Raw genomic sequence first — 22,790 nt, forward strand, 5'->3', positions numbered from 1 at the left:
CACAATTATTATTTCAGTATGATATTAAGCATTTGGAGCTTTTTGTCTGATGACACAGTTTCCTATTTCAAGAGTAGGAGTTACTTAGTATCCGTCTGAAGCAAGCCAAGGATTTATGAAACACATCATCTTCATCTAGTCTCAGCCTTACTGGAGCATTATTGAGGACTTTTATTTAGATACAAATAAATAAAAAACTCCAGACCCATTAATTATTTATTAAATACATTTCTAAATACCATTTTAGCTACAAGAGTCAATGACAGCTAAAGGACAAGGTTAGAAGAAGAAGAGTAGTCCACAGTGGGCATCTTAGATTGCTCACTATATAATTTAAGTCAAGTTTTCAAAACTAAATAGTGTTTGGGTAAGCAGCATACAGTCTTTCAGGGCTTCATTCTCAGGGACTGGGTGATAGGGCGTTCTGAATATCTTATTTTTGAAATAAATCAAAATTGACACATCACCACAAGCCAGACTTCACCTTTGAAAATTTAGACTGCATGAAGATCTCCTCTGACATCTGACAAGGACTTGGACAACCACAGAAAGCGCCCCAGTTCAAAAAAAGACGTGAGCAATTCAGATTGCGTGTTATCTGGGGCTGATGCTATTCTGGGAAGAGAGTCAATAGCAGGGAGTAGGCGTTTGTTCAGACTCTAAGTGCCTCCTAGAGAGGTCTTTTTCTTTTCCACTGACTGTATAGGGACCTGGAGGTCGAGTCACCCGCCAGCTAGGTCTCCATGGGCCTCTTCCTCACTGCGTATGGCATCTGTATAAAAGAGCTGTTTATTCACTTAAAACTTGTCTCTCCGCACTTCAGTATTAGCCTTCTGGGAATGCTGTTAAGACTAAGACTTCTGGTACTCTGAGTCATGCTGTGTGGACATAAAAAGTACCTAAAACTCAGATTCCGAGTAGCATCAGCACGGAGTCATTCTGTCTTCAGCAAACTCTTCTGCCCACCGCAGAAAGGTGGCTATGGCATGGGAACAACCTGAGCACACATGAAAGGGAACTTGAGATCCTTATGGCATGTCTGTGCAGCTCAGTCATCGCTCGCTTGAATTTAGGGGTCTTGACGTAAAGCCCCACTGCGTGCCAGACGCCGCAGCAGGTTTGGGTGACTTCCCTTCCTTATGGACCAACCTCCAACTTTCTCAGGGGAAAGTGGAGCAAAAGGGAGTGCTGCACACCTTGCCTGGCTGATCCTGCCTGTTGCTTTTCATGTGACTGGCAAAAGGCAGAGAGGTCTTCAGAGGACAGAAATTGTTGCCATATGTCACCAGGGCTCTGGAGGCACCATCAGGTAGCAAAGAAGCAGCCAAAAAGACTTCAAACCTGCAGAGCAAATGCTCCCGCAGTTCCACAGGGGCTCTAGAGCACTTGACAGTAAGAGGAGATACAATGGAAAATGAGATGGAAAAACACAATGGAAATGCTCCTGTTAAAAAACAGCTTTAAAAAATATTACTGTGGTGCTGCAATGAAGATGTACGAGATACAAATGGACAATGTCTGTACTATGTGGACAAGTATATTCAAGAAGAACTTCAGCTTTTTCAGGGTTCAGCCTGAAGCTTCTTCAATGTGGAAAAAGACCATTTGGTACTTATGTAGTCTGTGAAAGAAAAACATTAAAAAAAACCCAAAGAAATGCCATCTCTGTACTGCTTCTGCTTCTGAACCCTGAAAAATGGAAACCCTAGAGACAGCTGACAAGTGGCAGGACGCCGCTTTTTTAATATGCTGAAAGCAGAAATTACTTGGTGATTTGAGCTAAGAAAGACAGGAAATACACTTTACAAACAAATTTGCTCATCTGCAGTCTTTGACCTTCAGAGGGTTTTGATGATGTCCCAGCTTAAGAATAGAGTTTTTATTCTATTTTAGCAGCGTAGATCTGGAAAGAAGATAGATGTGCACTGTAACCCTTGTGACAGTGTACGTGGGTGTTTTAGGGCTTCCTTGGAAAACCATTTTGGACTGTTTCCTTCATGTGCAGAGGACAGGGGGAGAAAAGCACACAGTGATTTCTAACTGCCCTTCTCCTCAGAGTCGGTCTGTAGGACCTAAAAACCCAAGACACATCTGCTGAGACACCTCCGCTGCTGCAGGAACTCCTGGGCACTCCAAGCAGGAGTACTGCCTGGGCTCCCCGGCACCCTTCGCCGTGCCCCCACCTGCAGCCCACTTTGTCCGTTTGCTCTTGAGCAGCTGAGAAGGTGATCCTGATTGCTATTTTTTTTTCAGTTGCTAGTCCAGGTGATTCCTTCCTGGATCTTGTTACTAATATTCTTTAAAGCTGAGCTACGCACTCTGTGAAGTCAGCTCTGGTTTCATCCTTCCTTCTGCCTAATTATTTCTGGAAAATCTGTGTGCAGTTTATCCATGCTTCATTGGTGTGAACCAACAGTCCATTTTGAGGAAGCAGAAATGTTTAATTTTAATGCTATTTATAAACAGTCTCAGGACTGAACTTTTCTGTTACCTGTTCTTTCTACTAGAACTTCTCTTCCTCATTTCCTTCTGTGAATTGAACCATTTCATTGTGGTTTTTGTTAGAACTGCTCCAACCTGCTTTCAGTTGGCTGTTTCTATAGAAAAAATAATTTAATACCTGCACCAAAACGTTCTCAAAAGAAATGGAATTTATTGGTAGCAACATAACAACTGTCTTAATTTATTAACAGTCACTTTCTGGATGGGCAGCTTTTCCCTGATTATTAGAGTCTTTAGCAATAAACTACTTTTTTATAATTATTCTGTTTACCAATCTCTAACTGACCAGTTGATTTATTTTTCCTCAATGCTCTTTTGAGCCCCTTCTTTACTACCTGGTTTTTTGGTTTTTGGGGTTTTTTTTTTGACCAACAGCAACGACTTTTCTCCTTGGGATAAGCTTATTTCTCTTTCACCACCTGTAGGGTAGGGAGAGGACTCTATCTCCAGTCAGTCTGCTTTGGCACTGATAGTCTGGAGGCAACTTTCCTGCCTGGAACCCTTTTTCCTAGAAGTTTGTTTCCTGCTTTTATCTGATAACGCAACATATTTTGTACTTTAACAGTTTCTGTAAGTGGGATGATTTAAAATTCAACAGGCAACGATACAACTTTTCTCAGCACTTCTAATTTGTTTTCTGGAAGAGTTTTTGGTTAACTAATTTGACTTCATTCCATCAGTGGTTAAATGTTATGCTTTTGTTGTAAGGATTTTCCAGGGCATTATCGACCTAAATACCTTTTTTTTTTTTCCTTTGGATGAAGCTTCATTTTTAGTATATATATATATCCCACAATACCTGCTTAACTATGGTGGCCGTCCAGCCAAAGAATCAAGTACATCTTGGATCTGGAATATAGCTAGCATAGTTGGCAATATGTTGTATTTTGCTGTTTGAACCCTTGACGGCATCTGAACAAGCTCGGTCTAATCCAAGCTAATTTTCACATTTTTCATGGCCTGCTGCCTATTTTTATCACCCATCAATTATGAGCTTAAAATAATGCACATGGATTAAAATAAAATCCTTGTGATGTGTTCAGGAGAGTAGCTGTTTGATCAACATAAACGGGCTAATGTCTGGAGAACTAATGAACAGAAGGAGATGAGGAGAACTAATGAAAACTGGTGATGGCAGGTTTTTTATCTGTAACTTTTTCTACCAAAATCATTCAAAAAATGCTCAGAGGAAAGAAATGGGATGCCTTGTCAGCTTCGAAGACAATGTCCTCATCACCTTAAATAGGTCAAGGCACACATGCAGAGGACGACCGCTGATCCTCTCATGTTGCAAGTGGGTCCTTTTGCAGCAAATTTTGCAAAATCTGTGAGTGGGGGGAGGGCAAACAAGAAACAGGGCCCTAAAATTTGGGTATCAATTTTTATGCTTATATTTTTTGATACAATTTGCAGCCCTGAGGTAAGGGGCTGAGTACTTTCTGTTGCCAGCTCGGTGCCTGTCGTGGTTTAGCCTCAGACGGCAACAAAGAACCACGTGCCGCTCGCTCGCGCCTTCCTAATACAGGAAGAATCGTAAGAAAAGGCAAGACTCTTGGGTTGAGACAAAGGCAGTTTAACAGGACAGCAAAGGGAACAGGCAAACACCACCACCACCACCACCACCACCACCACCACCACCACCTGAGCCATGTTCAGGAGGAGAAGGAAGGAACATATTCCTTGTTTTAACATTTTGGATGTAAGTGGACCAAAGTGTTAGATAAACAGGTGTATTTGTATACCAAGGTATACCTAGGTATACTTCCAAACTCCTTCCACAGTCCAGTATCTGCAGTCGTGCCACTCCATCAGCAGCTCACGACCGCTGGATGTTTAAAACACAGTAGCTATTTGATTTGTGAGTTGCCTCCCTCCCCTTTTTCTCCAGTTAATATTTTACATCTTCTAGCTCCCCAGCAGAATCACTGAAGAGCAATGCTTGCAACTAAAATGTTGTTCTTTAACTTTGCAATGCAAGCTTTTGTTAACGTCTTTGCTAATTATTTAGGCACAAGCTGGATGCCCTACCTAAACTTGGGGCAGAAGTGCAGGTGGGCGTAGAGACCCCAGTTAATACAGTGACCCTCCCGAGGACAGACGCTGGGCACAGCAGATCCACTCAAGGCTGGGCTGGGCGAACCACTGGAAAGTTCCCAGGGTGTGAGTCTGCTCAGCCTTCCACGGGGGCACTGGCTTTCAGATTATGACTAAGGGCCTGTAGGACTGTGCTTTGCTTGTCAGAGAGCCCCAACACAGGCCTCATCTGGTGAAAATGCTGTCTTTCTTGACTGAAAGACTCGTCACCTTTATTATCGTTCATCGGGGTACGCCGATTTATAGTCCTGGTAGAGTTGTGTCACCTTGCGCCAGTGCACGTTAACTCACATCCTTCTGGTTGTTCCCCCGTTCTAGTAAATCACAGCTACCTGCAGCGGCGGGTGGCCGCTCTGCAATATACAGTATTATTCTTTACATAATTGTTAACATGCAATGTCATTTAAGTAACGTCATGACAAATAAGATAAATGAGACCTTTAATTTAAACATCATTTTATATTTAATATTGAAAATAACAACATATGACTTAAGAAGTAGCTTCTAAGGTAGGTTTCTCTATTCTTACCAGCATCGGCAGAGTAAAAACTTGGCAGAAGCTGAATTCAAACAACTGCACCACTTGTGATAATCTATAGTGTTATTTCAAAACCAGAAAGTACCTAGAAAATACAACTGACTCTTCAGTCAGCAGTTTTTTGTGCTGCATCATTTCCACTGCAATTGGCAAATAACGAAAAAAACAAGCGAGCTGTTCATGTCCTGACAGAAATAAAGCTTCCTTGGCAACTGAGACATTTTAAACACAAATCTACAGTGCAACGTGCACTTGAGAAGTTTCTACCGATTTTTAAGTGGCTATCTATCTAAAGCATTTCTCGCTTTATGCAACAGCCAGTATTGATATCAATGACAGCCAACTTTGTATTAATAGAAACATGTGAAGCTTAGTCATCACGCCCTTACAAGGTACAACTGCCAACAACATAAAAGCAGTTATAAATTTCTTGTTGGTAGAACAGCCACTAATCCGAATAAACATGACTGTGCTGACACACGACCTCTCTCAGTCAAAGTGGCGAGATTTGCACAATGAGAGACAGAACAGGTAGAACCTCAAACTATGTTTTATTTATGTATCAGTTTACATTTCAGCTGATCTGAATGCACTTTGACAGCAGGTTTAGAAGCCACATACAGGGACCAGTTCGGTAAAAAACTAATTTTCCAAAGACAGTAAAATCGGTTATTATTGATTATTACACAAGAGCATTTTCTCAAATCTGTTTTTATACAAAATATCTGCTGTTCCTTGGTTTTTACGATTGGTGTTTGGAAGTTTCCTGCCCATTCTGCTACATTATTTCAGTCTTCTCTGCCACCAATGAAACTGCAAAGCGATATTAAAATAACAGAAATCGTAATGATGGAGAAAAAAATTTCTCTGATATTTCCTGATACGCAACAGAACAGGGTATGTTTTGAATAGATTTCTCATGGCTTGCTCATTCAGATCTTAGTGGGACTACTCCTCCACTTACTGACGTGTACTCTGTTAAATGCCTTAGCAGATGAAGGACTCAGCGTATACTATATTCTGTTTTACTCTCTCTTTGGAGTATTTAGCACACAACCCTAGAGCTGTGTAATTTTGCATTAACATTACTTACATAGGCTATAAGTGCCAATCCCAAAGCCTACGTTCCCAGCTGGAACGGCAGCTCGTTTGTGTTCCTGAATGCTTCTGGTTCACTTATTGCTTTGTTCCAGAAACGTTATTAAAGACGCCCCTGGGTTGTTCATCCTTACCTACGCCTTACAATCTGTTAATAAGGTGATAGTCACTACCGTGTATCTACATGCAGTTTCTGCATGTAATTATTAAGTTCATAGAGAAAAATACATAATTTGTGCTCTACTCCCTGCATGCAAAAAATTGCATGTTTTCTTCACTTAAACTATTCATTTTAAGATTTCTTCTCCTAGCTCTGTGTCAGCTGTGCAGTTCCCGCTACATTTCTCAGCCTGAAAGGAATGTGCAGCATATTGGATCTCATGATGTCATATAATAACCCCTGCGTGACACGGTCACTAGCTGCCTCAGTTCAGTACGTTCTCCCCACTTGCTGAGCCCGTACTGAAATGTCACAGGTGGTGTCGTTTTTTACCAGGTGGTGATTCATAAGCACTTCACTAGAACAGTGGTATTTTGTTCTTTCTTAGAGGGACTTCATGTGAGATAACTACCACAATTTCTGATTTACAGCACTCGTCATAAAGCACAAGGCATTTGCATTTTCTTGGACAGTAACTTGTTCTCGCATGGCAGGAAGCCATGCAAATGAGCACTCAGAGCTGAAGTTTGTATCTTTGTATCTTATCAGGACCAAACATGACCGTGCTCTGCCTTGGCTGCATGTAGAGATGTAAACAGGTTGACCGTGACTTGCAAAACTCCACCTGAACCCCAGAATCCCAAATTTTACAAGTCTTTCTGAGGTGGAGGGACGTGAGGTGAAGTAGGTAATATGCATGGGTACAACACACTCTGCAGAACATTGCTCCTGTGAGCAACTCACAAACCCTAAACTGACCTGGGGTGTTTTGAGAAGTTAGTCAACAGGAGACTGCTCTGCCGAGCGCTCCCATTGAAGCCCCAATAGCAGCAGTGTGCTCGGCAAAAGCGGGTAGAGAAGATACTGCTCTGGAGATCCTATAAATGGTCACACGCCTTAGAGAGGCTGTAAGGGTCTTGACCTCCTGTGGAGTACACCCAACCATAGACAGCAGTCTTGCACAAAGTCCTAGAACAATCAGCTACGTACTGAGATAGTCTTTGAGTCAATATAGCCAGAATTTGCTAGATTGATAAAAAGATGAGGATTTTGTACAGGAGAAATGAGATCGTAGTGCTATACGAAATAATATGAGAAAATGAATCTCCTGAGCTAAACAACAGTCAGAAAACACCTTACAGGGAATTCAAGGTCATGTTTGCGATTCTCCCTATCAGGAAGTAAGTCTGTGTGCAAAGAAGTACCCGCAAGAATTTGATTCTCCCTCATCCTTCTGGTAGAGTGGCAGCCCTTCACTCCCTCTGCCTTCCCTCCTCTTCCTCACCCCTCTGCATGCTTGCTGAAAGGTAAAGCAGCCAACACGTAACCCAACTGGTCTCTTCTGCAGACTGAAGACCCCGTGTGAGTTCTGCAAACAAGACATAGGGGCTCATTTCAGTAAAGATACGAAATATGCAGTAGAAACTATCACCAACAAACTCACAGGCGGCTTTTCACAACTGCGCTCAAGCCTAAAATACGTTTGTCCAGTTTGGATATTGAATCTGGCACAAGGTGTAAGGTAACAGTAGGCTGCTGCGTGGTCCAGCCAACTAAATAAGTCTTCACTGACTTTATTCAGGTGTTTTTTGCAGAGTGTTTTGAAAAGCTTCCAGCCTAGGCAAGCTCTGGCTGGAACAGTATCCAGGCTCCAATAAACACCCAAGACCTGCACTGTCATTAAGTGCAACATTTACACGCTTGCCTCAGAAAAAGCAAGTTTCAAAAAGTGTTGTAATCATTTGACAGTAGCAAGAAGCACCAGAGATTTTTGCTGAGTAGATGGGGCAGCTTAGTCCCTGACTAGACAGCTCGGTCTCTTTCAGCCCTCCTTTAGTACTTCATCCCTCCTTTAGTACTTCATCCCCTTTAAGGGAAGGCTCAGGGGGAATCTCATCAACGGGTACAAATATCTGAAGGGAGGGTATAAAGATGATGGAGACAGACTCTTTTCGGTGGTATCCAGTGACAGGCAATGGGCACAAACTGGAACACGGGAGGGTCCATCTGAACATCAGGAAACACTTTTTCACTGTGAGGGTGACTGAGCAGTGGCACAGGTTGCTGAGGGAGGTTGTGGAGTCTCCATCCTTGGAGATATGAAAAAGCCATCTGGGCATGGTCTTGGGCAACTGGCTCTAGGTGGCCCTGCTTGAGCAGGGAGTTTGGACCAGATGACCTCCAGAGGTCCCTTCCAACCTCAACCAGTCTGTGATTCTGTGAACAGTGTGATCCTGAGATAAACTTTAAGTGGTTTCAAGAAGCTCCTACCTTGTACCGTGAGAAACCCAACTCCAAAAGGTTTCTGAAAAAGGTTGTGAGTCTCCTCCACTGCTGGCAGAACTAGTCTCCACTGGTGTGGATTATCGGCTGTCCTAAGAAGGGAGAGGGAAAGCAGGAATAGTAGGGAACTGCCTGACTATTGTGTCCTAGGCAATACCTCTTAAGACAAAAAATTAACAAAGAACCGAGTTATCAGGAAATGACACTATATAATCAGTTCCATCATTTCTATAACAAGTTCCAGATTTGCAAGTACTTTCCAATTGTCGACTTGCCATTTTCAGCAACTTTCATCCTCTGACAAGAGATGACCACTAGCTTTTGCATCATCTAATGCTCTGTTTTTGAGAAGGGACTCTATCATGGTCAGACCCAGTACAGAGAATTGCAGGTATATTTCTCTCTCTTTTTGCATGTTTATGGTGATACCTCCTTCTGTGTCTTATTTACACTGGGTTACCTTTTGCTGCGTGTAGCAGTTTTGGGCTCTTTGTGACCTTCACAGAAGTAAGCTAGAGATAAAATCAAAAGTAGAGTTAAAATTGGCCTCATTTTCCTTTCGGTATGAGTTGTACACTTAAACCGTGAGTCACCACGGCTTGCAGTCACACCCAAGCGCACGATGAGCTGCCTGGCCGGTCGCTTGAGAACAGGAGGAAATTCAGATAGACCCAGCAGACGGGTGAAGATTGGCTCCCTCCTCTTACTGGATCTCTACAGTGACAAACAAACCAGTAATCACTCCAGTTTCTCAATTGAGACTCCAACTCGGTAATGAGACCCAGAAACCGAACAGCTTCTGTTTGGGGCATTTAATGTGGAGCTCTAAACAGAAGCAGGCATTGAATCAATTTTTCCTCTGTTATGAAAAATGGGAAAATGTACAACCTCAGAAAAATAACTCCCCTTTTCAGAAAGCTGCAAGAGTAGAGTTAGTACGTCAAACAGTCAAACTGTCTTTCTGGCAAGTCATTGTGTGATCAATACAGAAGTAGTAGGTTACAACAAGAACCTTATGCTGTGAAATTAAAACCTGAAGTATTGGAATGTATGGTATTCTTTCCTAATTTTGGTATGCTTTCCCGTCTTAGCCAGGTCTTCAAATACATCACTCACTCTTGCAATTATCCTGGTAGCAAAAGCGAGCTGGGTAACCATAAAGAACGTATTTAAGCAAAAGAGTAGCTTAATTAGGTAGCTTTAAAAAATTATGTTATGTCATGCTGCAAAAAAATCACATGTTGTCTCTTCTTTATGCCACTGTAAGACACCTCCAAAAGCCAGTGCAATTCCATTGTTCACCATTGCTGGTCCTGGTATAGCCTTCACACAGCCTAAGCATAAGTCCTTCAGAAACTTTCTACCAAAACATTTTAAAATTAATCCTTCTTCAGGCATTAGACTCAAAAGGCAAATATGCTTAGATATACTGGCAGGACAATTCATTTCCATATTTTCTTTCAGAGTGCTTGAAGTGTTTATGTCTAATGCCAGAAAACCTAGCCTTTTGAATCATTTAACCAGTGTTCTTGTTGTTCATCTGTCTGACCTCTGGGATGATTGCAATAGAAAAAACATCCAGCTTTTCTTTCCTTTCTTCACTATGACTCAACATCCTTCTCCTCTCAGGGGTATGACTACAGCTCTTAGGGAATCAGTCCAAAGTTTCAACATTTCAAGTATTGCAGAGATTTATGAATCTGCATGTGTGTGAAAGAGAAGCCACTTCTTTCCTACTTTCAAAGGTCTCACCCACAAATACTTTTGTCATTTAAGAAAACTCGGGATATCTCCTTCTATGAATATAATGAGTATTCCCTGGGTTTTCATATGGGGTGGGGTGGGGTGGGGAGGATTTGCATTTTACTAGAAGAGCAACAAACCAGTACTCCAGATAGCCCTGATAACGTAGCACTAATGAGCAGACTCCTCAGTTAGAGCAGTTTAGAGTGAAAGCAAGGGAAGAGCCCCAAACCAGACACACATGGAAATAACACGCTACCAGCTCATAGTCCTCCTTAATAAGGGTGTGCAGAGGGGCCATCCCAAGTTGCTAATTCAGAAGACTGTCAATAGACTATATTATAAATTAAAGAAAACAGATGGGCTCTTCTTTCCCTAACACCGCAAAGGCCATTTTCTGAAGAGAGGACTTTCCTCCCCAGCATGACCCTTTCACAGGGGAAGGGCACACGGAAAGAGTGGGCGCTGCTATGCATTTAGTTTGTGGCCCTGTGAATGCATGTCCTCAGCTTCCCAAGCATGAGGTGTTTCACCAGGTCTCCCTCCATCTTCCAGAAAACCTCGGGTCCCTCCATGAATCTGCTTGCAGATCTGCAGCTGGCTGAAAGCTAAGCTTCTGCTGGTTTCAGGCTTAGCGGTTTTCTGCTGCAGGGAGATAATTCATCTAAAGCCCACACAGCTGCGATCCCACAGCATTACTTGAGACTGCAAACGCTCATCAAACCCCAGATGACATACGCTGGCTTTCCCACATACACCGAGGTTTCCTCCCAGGCTTCAAAAGAGCCACTGTGTGATAACGCCTGGTCTGGACAGCCTGGCTGCAGTCATTTCACCTCACCTCCTCAACATTTCTGGTCTTCTCCCACATCCCTCACATCAGCCATTGCTGTCTAACAAAATTACAGCCATTACCAGTTTTACTCCAGGTTTCCAGGAAAGCAAATCAATTTTTCATGAATAAATCAATCGTTCTCCTCTCTCAAGCTAAGTACCCGGATGGGGCTTTTTTAGCTGTCCTGCTGCAATTCTCATTCTTTGGTCTTTTCATACACCTCCCTCAGCCTATCTAAGCAGACCTCTTATTTTCCACAGCTAGACACTTTTAAATCTGTTTCCTACCTTTTTGCCACTGTTTACACATGGTCTATAACACCTCTCACGGTATTAAAAAGAAAAAAAATTATAATTCTTTTCAAGAAAAAAAATTTCCCTTTTTTTCCCATTGAAATATCACTGTTGAATTTAAGGTTGCTGGTTTTAAAAATAATATCTGGAAAAAGAAACAGTTTTAACCAAGAGGCCAGTTTTCACTTTAAGAAGCTTTGATGAGAATTTGGACCAAATAAGCCTTAGATTTAAGATAATCACTTTTATAGTTGCACTTTAAAAGACAGTTTACTAGAATAGGATTTACTTCTACACGAAAATAATTTTTTCCTCTTTATTTATAAACAGGGAATTGAAAAATATTTTCCTGTGATTAACAGTATGTCTTCCCAGAATGAACAAAAGACTTTTGTAAGCAAGAAACCACGAAAAATAAGTATGCGTGTTCCTAAGAATTAGAACAGTACCACACACATACAGCAAAAGACAGTATGGAAATAAATTCTAAAAGAATGTATTTGAAGACTTCAAAAACCATTTTAAAATAAGAGTCAGATTTTCAGCTTGTGCATATTGACATAGCCCTGAGGTTTCAGTCGCTTAAATAAATCGCATACTAAAGCAGCTCCTTGATAGCTTGATTTACAGTTAGAAAACGTTATCTAAATGTAGATTAAAAAAACAGCTTTTATGTTTGCAAGTTCGCAGTAGGGAGTGGCTTGCTTTTCATTTACTGGAGTGTAAATGGACTGGTCTTCTATATAACACCTACAGAAGTCATATTTGGTGTGGACATGTGTACAACGGGGTCTTCAGCCTCTGCCCCGTGCAGCCAGGGTGGCAGTTTCCACCAGGTGACTCCTGACACAGCTCGTGGTGTCGACGAGCGCAGGAGTACACCAGAAGCAGGTCATGAGCTCAATTAGTTGCTTCAGAGAGACCAGACCAGTCCCAGTTGGGATCTTTTCCCACTCCATCCGCCATCACCGCATGCACGCCTTGCAGATGTGCAACACAGCTGCTGTACTTGTGCACGGAAAATCTGCTGCTCCGGGGAAATACTGGAATTGCTGCACACGCATGAGCGTCATTTACTCCTTGCGACGCTATGGCCAGTGTTTCCAGGAAAGCAACAGACCTACTCTATACATGCAGCGCATTCAATCTATGTGTGTAACCCTAGTGCATCTAGGACGAAAACACGTCTTTCACGCCTGATTTACTGCTGTGATCTGTGCGCTAATTCGGCTTACAACGAGAAATGGTAGATTCACCACGTGTGCCTAATCAGTCCGCTGCAGTGTAGGTATGGGGCCCAAGACAGAAACCGTCTCCTGACACCAAGATAAGTGTCCTGCTCAGCCAGAAAAAAAAAAAAAAGGACATTTCACGAGGAGTGGAAGATGGGCATTTAGTCCCCATTTTTCTCAATGACCCCACGACACTTTTGCTCTAGAGGATTCTGATCCCAGCATTCTGCAGAAGGTAAGTACAGAGGCACAGGCTCAATTAATGCGTAGTCCTCTGAGAGTTGTGTCTCTAGCCTAACCCAGTTATCCACGTTCCCGCCACAGACAAAAGCGTGAGACAAGCATCTCCAAAAGGAGTTTCATCACACCTGTCTCAGACACCTACCATAGGAAGGGAAAAATTACCCCACAGAGATGCCTGTCTAGTTCCATTGACTGCACAGGAGCGTAGATAGGTAGCTCAGACCAGACAGCTAAATTTTAGATGGATAAAGATAGGTGAGATGAATCTCACCTTTAGCATTGGGATATGTTGCAATTTACCTCTGGAGAATTTATTAGCCAAGTTTCTAAGGTATGAAACCAGCTTCAGCATAGGAAGAGAGGGCGAGGGCAGAAAAGATCACACACAATGTTAAAGATGGCCTAAATGTTCCTTATTTTACGCTGTGCCCTGTAGTCAATGTAACTAACCTCCAGTAATTAGACCACTTTCATCTCTCTGGGTCATTACCCACACATAGACTAGTCAGAGCTCAGTGAAATCGAGCCACAAATTAGTGCTGGCTGAGGCTGGCACTTGCAGTGTGCCAGAAGCAGTAAATGACACCAGCAAAGAGACAGCTATAGCCAAGCTTCATAGGGAAATAACAGCGTTTGACATAACGGGACTTAAAATCCCATTGTTGTCAATGTATCAGAAAAAACCCACACCATTGCAAAAAACCAAGGAATATTTTTCTTTCTTTTCTTCTAATTACATTTGTTATCATGCTCACTAATTCTGTGAGCATTTATCATCTCAGTTTTCATGTTGCTTTATCTTTAAAACATTCATTATTCATCTGCAGGAAGACGTACTTCCTTGTTTTTCAGCTTAGCTCCCATATCTCCTTTTTGCTGGTTTTACTTCTCCTTTTTAGGAAAAAAGTGGACTAACTTTTTTATTTTTCCTCTCTCCAGTTGTGTCTAATTTCAATGAGGAAAGTACTTATTCAGTTCTTCAGTCTGACTATGAGTGAGAAGCAAGCTATTACACCACAACTTCATTCCCTATTGGGTGGGAAGTAGCATTGCATCATCCCTAGGATCAAGAACAAGAGATGTAGATCCCTTCTTGGTGGGGGCGGTCCAAGATTTGGTAGCCAATCTTCAAGTCAAAGCAAGAGCTCCTTTTATTTTTATTTATTTTTGTTTTGATTTATTTCTTCTCTCTTCTGTTTCCCTCTCTCCCCCACAAATGTCTTAAGACCAGAAAAAAACCAAAACCTTTCAGTCTAGTGGTAGGTATTTTAAGTTTTCTGCTTATGCTTAAACGTTGAGAAGATCATGCATTTCTGCAACTCAATTTCTACCATCTAAACAGTTGTCTCAAAGCTTTCTTCACATCTGAGTACTAGGGGACTGGGAATTACAAACACGTGTAAGGGCACGCAAACTGCAAGTCACTGAAAACAGAAAGAGTAACTGTAGAAACGTAAATTCAAAATACATTATTATTAAGAACTGGTAGTACCCAAATCTCAAGCAATGGGTATCATTATCAAATAGCTGTCCTTATTACCAACAAATTGCTTATCTTGTAATGAAACTCTGATTGTACTGGGAAATATAGTGACCAACTAATAACTAATTAAATTCTGCCTTCTTAATGAGGTGAAAGGCAGTTATCAGTCAGAGGAAGAAAATCCTCCAATTAGACTCTATCAAAATTGGAAACCGCAGAATTTTGCTCAATACACTCTTAATATGAATGGCAGAGAGAACCACACCCTCCACAATGTGTAATTTTGCCCAATCCTGTGTGAGATTAAAAAGATCTTAGATGCTCATGTTAAAGCACAGTTGTATTTATTAAATGGGAGGCCACCAATAATTTCTTGCTTCATCAAAATACGGGAATAACAGTTGTGCTACATATGAAGAGAAATGTCAGAGGGGTTATTTCAATTTACAAAGTACTGGATGTAACTCCTTCCTTTAGCAGAAATACACGCGAACAGATTTGCCAGAGAATTCCCAAGGAAAAGGAGGGAGTGGAGAGGCAATCCTTCCTCCTAGTAGGGGATTTGTCTCAGCTCAAAGGCATCATACCTCCTTCAAGATTAGTGCGTAAAATGAACACGCAAAGACCACAAGTATACGTATTTTTTAAATTAGTAACTGAATATCCAGATTCGCTCTTAATTCAGCAAATATTATTGAACCTTCCATTCCTTGCCTGGTCCCATCCTTTACACTGCTGTTGTTCTTTATATGCTTTCAGCATCTCTTTCGATTTGATACCCTCTTTGCGTCCCAAGCACCAGCATGACACAGGTGCAACATCTTTGTCCTAGCTGTTAGCTGGGTATATAACCCTGTTTGCTGCAGGCCTTTCAGAGAAAGCAGTGCTTGACTAATCTCATGTACAGCCAACGCCACAGATTGTTTACTTTACTGATGTTGCTTTTATTTGTTTGTCAGTTACAAAACACAACTGTTACTCAGCTGTATTAGCCCACAATAAAGACTCTAAGAGCCCAGGCACACGCAAAAATAAAAGGAAAGGTGTGTCACTTTGGAAGATGGCTACAGTTTACCTGCCAGGCCTACGGCAGGTGTAACAAAAAGACGGACTTTCACCTTGTGCTTAACATCTATCTTGAATGTTGTCAATGGAGGAAAAGACAGCTTTTATTTTTCAGGCTTTTCCATCTGCATGCACAATTTTCAGAGTAAGTACTATGAATTCTCAGAGCCTGGAGCAACTGGGAACACTTGAGCACGTAATCTGGAACTGCTACTTAGGGTATGGTTGCACATCTGCTTTTACAGTGCTTCGGGTTGTCATTTTTATTTTGCATGCTAATGAAGATGTCTGATTAAAGAAATGGAGAAAAACAAATACTAACAAAATGCACGCTACAAAACTGAGACTAAAGGGCTTAGAAATGATCCACGGAGAAGTGAAGCCTGCCTGTGAAATGCAGCTACTCCCCACACTTAAAAAAAAAAAAAAGCATAAACACAAACCATTCAGAACTCTCTTTTCAGCTAGCAAACAAATTAATAAAGCAGCAGAGATTTCCTGCCTGTTATCAGTTTTAATCTGCTATAATGACTTTTGAAGAAAGCTATTGAAAAGTTCCTTTCTAGTTTGCTGTGAAAATGAAACTGTTTGGTTCACTGGGCGGGGGTGGAATCAGTTCTAGATCCCACGAATCTCCTACCTGTGTAATTTCTAACTGGCTTGCCACTGAAACTAAATAAAAGAAGAATTTCATTAGCGTTACCACTGTAATGCTAGTAACTCTGTAGGAAAGAGTATTAATATATGTAGGAGTAAAGTAATATATAAAAGTATGTTTTTAAGAATGACACTCCATGCTTTTCAAACATAAGCATTTTTCCTCATGTCTTCATCTTTCTGAATTATGCAAGGTCAGTCATTACGCCAAAACTTTCCTTCCCATTTTATACACACGTATCATTACTAAATATTACCAGTAAGATCTTTGGTCATACACTCCTCAAAAATTCTCAGGAAGGCTAGAATGAAGTTTAGAATGTCCAGTATAAAAACAGCTCGAGAAAGTTACATGACACTTAAATACAGTGTAAAACAGATTACGGATTTCTTATCTGCTTTATTTTACGATTCATAAATGCAATAATTCAAACACGAACACAATTCTTAAGCTTTGTTAAAATTTCATAACAAGTTTCCACTAGTATTCTTGGCAGTGAATCTTTTGACATCATTAATGTTTTATTCAGTATATGCAGCTTCTGGAAGGAGGTTGCCTTTAATGGTGTCCTTGAATAAAGAGGTACATGGAGTTTACCCCCATCTCATCTGGCCAACAGAGAATTCTTTCCCTTTTAATATACAAAAGAGGAGAGTTTTTTTCCCATCTTTTGATCAATTTCCCTTTACATTGCCTTCAAGACGATACTGGTGAGGACAAGCTGCCCTCTACCTACTTTTAGCAGAGGCAAACACCTTACTGCTACTCTAAGTTGCTTTGGAGGAGACGAATATCTACTAGAGCCTAGAAATACTGAAAATTCTCTGGTCCTAGACAGGGTAATACACAGCAGCAGTTTCTAAGACATCCTCTTAGCTATCTGAGAGTGAAATTGTACATGTAGATGTATCACACGAAAATACTTGTCAGGACCTGAAAACAGCATGCAAGCTACATACACACAGCACTGGACATCCTAGTCTGCCTTTCGATACAGGTACTAACTCAAGAGTAACACCACACCACTTTCAGCTCTAGCACTGGCATGTCATTTGCTAGCTCAAGACTATCTCTTCACCACAACTTGCTCTGCAGTATTTTTTTTTTTTGCCTTACTTGACATCTTATCTCTGCCTACATAGCCCAGCACAGAGCTTGACAGCTGGCTAACAAACCAGACACAGACCGAGGACAAGGTCTGTCTGCAGGACACTTCCAGCAAATCGCCCTCACATCAACACAGCTTGAGCTTCCAGAAAGCGTTTTAGCCCACACAACATAAGCTTATCGAGTCAGTCAGTTCTACCAGCAAAAAACTCCGTCAGGATGGTATCTTCACAAAGCGCTAGTTTAACATTCCCTGGCACACAAGCGTCACTAATCACGTTACTGGCCAAGCCTATTAATTGGTGGCCCTTCCCAGCACAGGCCCCACGCCGCGTTTCTAACAGAGTAAGAGTTTCACACCAGCAAAACACACGAAGCCCGTACCCGCCCCACCACGTCCCCCTCCTCGGACGACACACGAGGCGACGGCTGCGGGGCGGGGCGGGGCCGGGCCGGGCCGGCGCCACCGCCAGCGCTTCCCACTCGGCAATGGCTGCCCCCTGGGCGGCCCTGTGGCCCCTCAGAGAGACAGCGAAGGGCCCGCCCAACATTCATGCCACCCCCGCGGCCACCGCGGCGGGGAGACCGGAGGCGGGCGGCAGGGCCCGGCGCTGCCCTGTAGAGCCCCTGCCGGCGGCGGCGCGCACGCGCAGTGCGCAGCGCAGTGGGCGGCTGCGCGTCGGCGGGGAGCGCCGCGTCCAATCAGCGTGCGGGGTGTGTGCGCGCGGAGGGGGTGTGGGGCGCGGAGGGTGGGAGGGAGGAACGGGTAATGTTGTCGGGAGTCACCTGACCGCTGGCGCCGCAGTCGGGCCGCAGCCTCTGTGGCAGGAGCAGACGAGCCCGTGGGGAGAACGGGACGAAGCGGCGGCAGCGGTGGCGCCGGCGCCGCTGCTGCTCCTCCTCCTCCTCTCCGGCCGGCCGACCGGCGGGTGAGGGTCCCGGCGCGGAGGAGCGGCGGCAGACGCTGAGGTGAGCCGGGCTCTACCCAGCCCAACCGGCCGCCGCGGGGAGCGAGCGAGCGGGCGGGCGGGCGCGCGCGCCCGCCCCCCTCCTCCCGGTGGCGGTTCGGCTAAAGGGGTGGGGGCGAGGGCAACGCCATTCGTGGGGGGGAGGGTGGAGGGAAGGCTAAGGCGCGTTCGCAGGGGCGGTGTTAGCCAGCCGGCCCCCTCCTTCCCCCTCCCCATTCCCCCGTTGTGACCCGTCCCGCCGCGGTGGGGGCCGGCGCTGTGGGACCGGCGGCGGGGGGCCAGGCCGGGGCAGGGCGGTGGCGGAGGCGTCCCGTCAGCGCTGGGCAGCGGTCGGCTCCCCCTCCTCGGTGCCGTGCTTCAGGTATTTCCTTCCCTCCCTTTCCCCCGAGGCCCGTGCCCGGCGCCGGGGCCGGGCAGTCAGTCGTTACCGGGTGGCTCATCCCCGGCGTTTCCGCGGGTGTCCATGTGCCCGTCCGCTGCGGTGACACAGGCGTGACTCTGCCACGCCGCCGCCCCCTGGCCCCGTGCGGCAAGGGGCAGCTCAACCCCGCGGGAAATGCGGCGGTGAAGCCGCTTTGCCCGGGCGAAACGTGCCGCTGGCGTGTTCGGTGCTTGTTGCCCTCGGTGGGAGCTGGAGAAGGTTTGTTTTAGACCGTAAACAACGAGATCCGAATCCTGTCTGTCTTGTTCCGTGCAGGGAGATACTTGGCACGCGTTGGGGCGTGCTGAAAATGTAGCAATTGTAAAAGAATCGTCACCTGCTTTTCTGTCAAATTGTGTTTGCGTTCTTTGCTTCAGTACGGCAATGTAACAGTAATGCCAAATTCATGTGCAACTGGGGCCTCTAAATGTTTGTTGAATTAAGAAAGGACAAAGCAAACGTTCTAGTAGTAAAGGTAAAATGAAGATAACTGTATGTACAGTTTCATCATGCGTTAACTTTCGACAGACACATTAATTTGAGGCACCTCAGGAAGGTACTTGCAGTGTGTGGAAAAACATTTGACTGTAGTAATGCGTAATTGCAATCCCGAAACACTGTAAATTGAGGTTACACAGCACACTTATTACTAGAGTCATCCTTTAATTTCAAATATTATGCCACATTGAAGAGAAAAAGAAAGAGCATATGCCTGTCAAACGTGGTGAGTCCAAATTAAAGCAACTAAGATATTCCAAGTCTTATTGTGTGGCTTATGAGTTTAACTTTAAAGGTGACTTAGATGGCGTAATTACTCTTGGATGTCCTAACACGTGTGAGTAAGGCTGTGTGTATGTTAGTGAGTAGTGAGGTCCAAAGTAGCAGATTTGCAGAGGGAAACAGTTGACACTGAAAACAGAATATCCCCATTGTATGCTTTTTGGAAAGTCTTCCTTTGAGCTAACTCTACTGAATCCCTTAGTATTTGGACTTCTTTAGAATTACTTGTGGAGTACATTTCCCAGTTTAATTTACTCTAAAAAAGAACCTAGTGTTGTTTTCTGGGTCTGTCTTGTGAAGTGAACGAAAGCACACTTTAGTGGCATGTTTGGGAAGTTTGCTTCACTAGCACACTCCTGATTCTAACCAAAATGCTATGCCAAGGATATTTTGAATGGTAATAAGTTTATGTTAACATAAGAATTGTCTAGTATTAAAAAAACATACCCTTTACCTGATCATTTGGATCAGGTGGCACTCTCATTGGGCATAGAATAGCCATGCACATGAGTTGTGCGAGTCCCAAATAACTTTGCCCTGTGGTTTAGGGAAGCATAGCTCAACAAGTCTCCTTCTCATGTCATTCCTGCTCTTCCACCTTCCCAGTTATTTAAGATGAGGTGTTCCTATAAATTCTTCACAGATTTCCATTTAATCATAGAGATGTCTTTCTCCCTGCGTTGGACATGCTGGTGTGAGGGGGAGGAGTAGTAGGTCAGTCAAAAGGATTCATGTTTGTGTCCGAGTGCTGGCATTTTATTTGTCCCTTAGAATTCAGCCACTGAAAGTTTCATGGGGGAGGTTTTAGGGGTAGAAAAAAACCTTTGTGGTATTTATAGTCCAAGTCCTGTTTATGTGCAATCCTTAGTTAAACCATAGGTAACGTGTTAGTTGATGCAAATGTGGGTAGGAACAAAACTTTAAGTGAGCAAAAAATAACTGCTGAAACAACCATTAAGTTGGAGGAATTCAGCCTAGTATGACCACAGTGGGCATAATGTATGAGGTCCCACCTGCAGCTTTCCCTGCCCCCCACCTCCAATTCAGAAGTTAGCGTTGGGGAGAGGAGGAAAAAAAACCAAACTAATAGCAAGACTCACTTTGCTGTAACAAATCATAGGCTGTATCACAAAAGTATCTCCATTTCCAGCAGTATGCTCTGTTTTTCAGTTAAGGCCCTTTTCAGAGTGGAAGGAAGTTTTGTTCTTGCTAAGTAATATGAAGGGAAACCTTAGTATTTTGTATAAATGTGAGTTAGCAGGTTGGAGTAAGGCTCAACTGATGGGTCAGCTACTGAAGCTTTAAAAAGGAGGGAGAAGTGCGCTATGAAGGACAAATTGACTTAGAAGCATTGGTGAAATACAAATAAATTGAGTTTAATCATTAGACATATATTGGAGAGCGGAAGAGGTAGCTGAAGGTATCAGTTGCTCAAAATGCCTTTAAATGAGAGCCTGTGTCTTAAAGAATATTCAATTAATCTTTAGAATCATGTTGAGATAATTTGTTTGTGAACGACTTCATTTGAACTGTCAAGATAACGTTTGTAGGTGTGTGTTTGAATTCCAGCCTTGGCCCATTGACTAATATTTTGATAAATAAATAGATAGCATTTGCTATCCCTGTTAATGCTTCTTTTAAGATCAGTATTTTATATGGTACCATCCCTAAAATACTTACTCACAGCTCAGCTAGTAAGGCCTCAAGTAAGGCACTCTTAACATCATATGTCAGATAGGAAATGGTCTACGGTTTCCTAATGGGAAAACTGAAACACAGCTGTATGTGGTTTGGTGGAGGTCTTTTAATGACTATTTGAAGTCTGGTCTTCTGCATCTTTTTTTCCTTATTATATAAATATTGCCAGTTCTGATGAACCTGTGTTTTTCTGTTTTCGTGGAGATGTGTCTTAGTTCTTTCTGATTTATGTCTAAAATATTTGTAGAATGTTGGTTCAGTTTCACATACTGTGAAGAACAATTGCAGAAGAAAATGGGAGTTAAAAAGCTAATACCAGAAAAAAGATTATAATTTCCAAAAAGTGTTGGCTTTGACTTGCCAATATATTTATTTCTCAGTTCTTTCAGGTTGTTTCTTGTGTCTCTCTAAGTTAGAGTAAGATACATTAGAACCACATATGGTTAATTTAGTATTCATTATAAATATTTTGACATACATACTTGTGAATGGATTCTGACAGTCATTAAAACAAAATTATTCATGTGGTTTGTTTAACTGTGGCAAGGAGTGGAATACGTAGCTATAAATGCAAAGGTATTCGTCCTTTAAGTAAAGGCAAGAGTTGACAGTAGATGTTAGTTGAGCATGCTTTACATTATGCGAGTTTACCACTTACCTAAGTGAATTTTTTATTATCTAACCTAGTTCTTATTTAAAAAAAAATAAAATCAGTTCCTAGTAGTATTTTTTGGGGTGTTGTATTTGTGAGCGTTTTTTTGTTATTAGGTGGTTTGGGTTTTTTTTTTTAGGTGAACCATGCCTTTAGGAAGTGTATTGTTATCTTCCCATAGTAGTTGTTTAAACACCAGCAGAATTGAAGGATTGTAAGCGATGGGGTTTTGCTGCAAAGGAGTGTTCGAAAACCCTTCAGTCCTATTTCATTTTTTAGCAGTGAAACAAACCAAATCCCACAGCATGATTTTTATCCCTGATCAAAAAATTAAATAATTAGTGTTGTGTAAAATAATGGTAAACTGCAAAGTGGTAATATTATTTTCTGGCTTTGATATGGACTGCTTGATATCATCCTGTGAGGGAAACTATTCAAACCTCTGCTCTGGAAAATTTCAATGATTACACAGTATCAATCCTTTGCTTTTTTTTTTCTCTAAAATCCCAGCTTCTGGCGTCTTGTAAGTACTAGGGATCTCAGATTCCACCCCCACCCCCCTGCTGCCCCATGCCGCAAGTTCTCATATAGTTTGCAAATCTTAAAAAAGTGAATATTCAGGCTTAAAACCTGGAAAACAAATTAAGACACTCAGCGCGGACTTAAAACTTGTCAGACTTCCCGTCATTCTTTTTAATTCTTGCTTGAGACTTGACAGGAGTCCAAATGCTGTGGTAAGAATTATGTTGCAGAAATACAACCTAATAATTTTTTAAAAGTTCATTTATGTAATTAAGTTGTGGACAATATAATCCAGGTGTTTAGACTAATAAAGAATACAATTTAGAATTTTAATTATGAATGTGCTAATCATCTGACGATGAGTCCTGCTTTTTTCTGGAGGAGAAAGCATTGTTCTTATGAAGCAAATCTTACT

General features: G+C 42.7%; 1 protein-coding gene across 4 annotated transcripts in view; it reads left to right on the forward strand.

The window, feature by feature from the left end:
• Nucleotides 1–18,085: 18,085 nt before the first annotated feature.
• The window catches only part of BACH1 (BTB domain and CNC homolog 1), a 33,541-nt gene continuing 28,836 nt past the window's right edge, over nucleotides 18,086–22,790 (forward strand). For 2 of the 4 annotated variants that reach the window (XR_012589001.1, XM_074600517.1), the window contains exon 1: nucleotides 18,086–18,303. The gene's annotated coding sequence lies outside the window, so the exon portion shown is untranslated. The remainder of the gene's footprint in view (nucleotides 18,304–22,790) is intronic. The other 2 variants (XM_074600527.1, XM_074600537.1) reach the window with 2 other exon arrangements.

Source organism: Larus michahellis, chromosome 1 (genome assembly GCF_964199755.1).
Source record: "Larus michahellis chromosome 1, bLarMic1.1, whole genome shotgun sequence".
NCBI lineage: Eukaryota > Metazoa > Chordata > Aves > Charadriiformes > Laridae > Larus > Larus michahellis.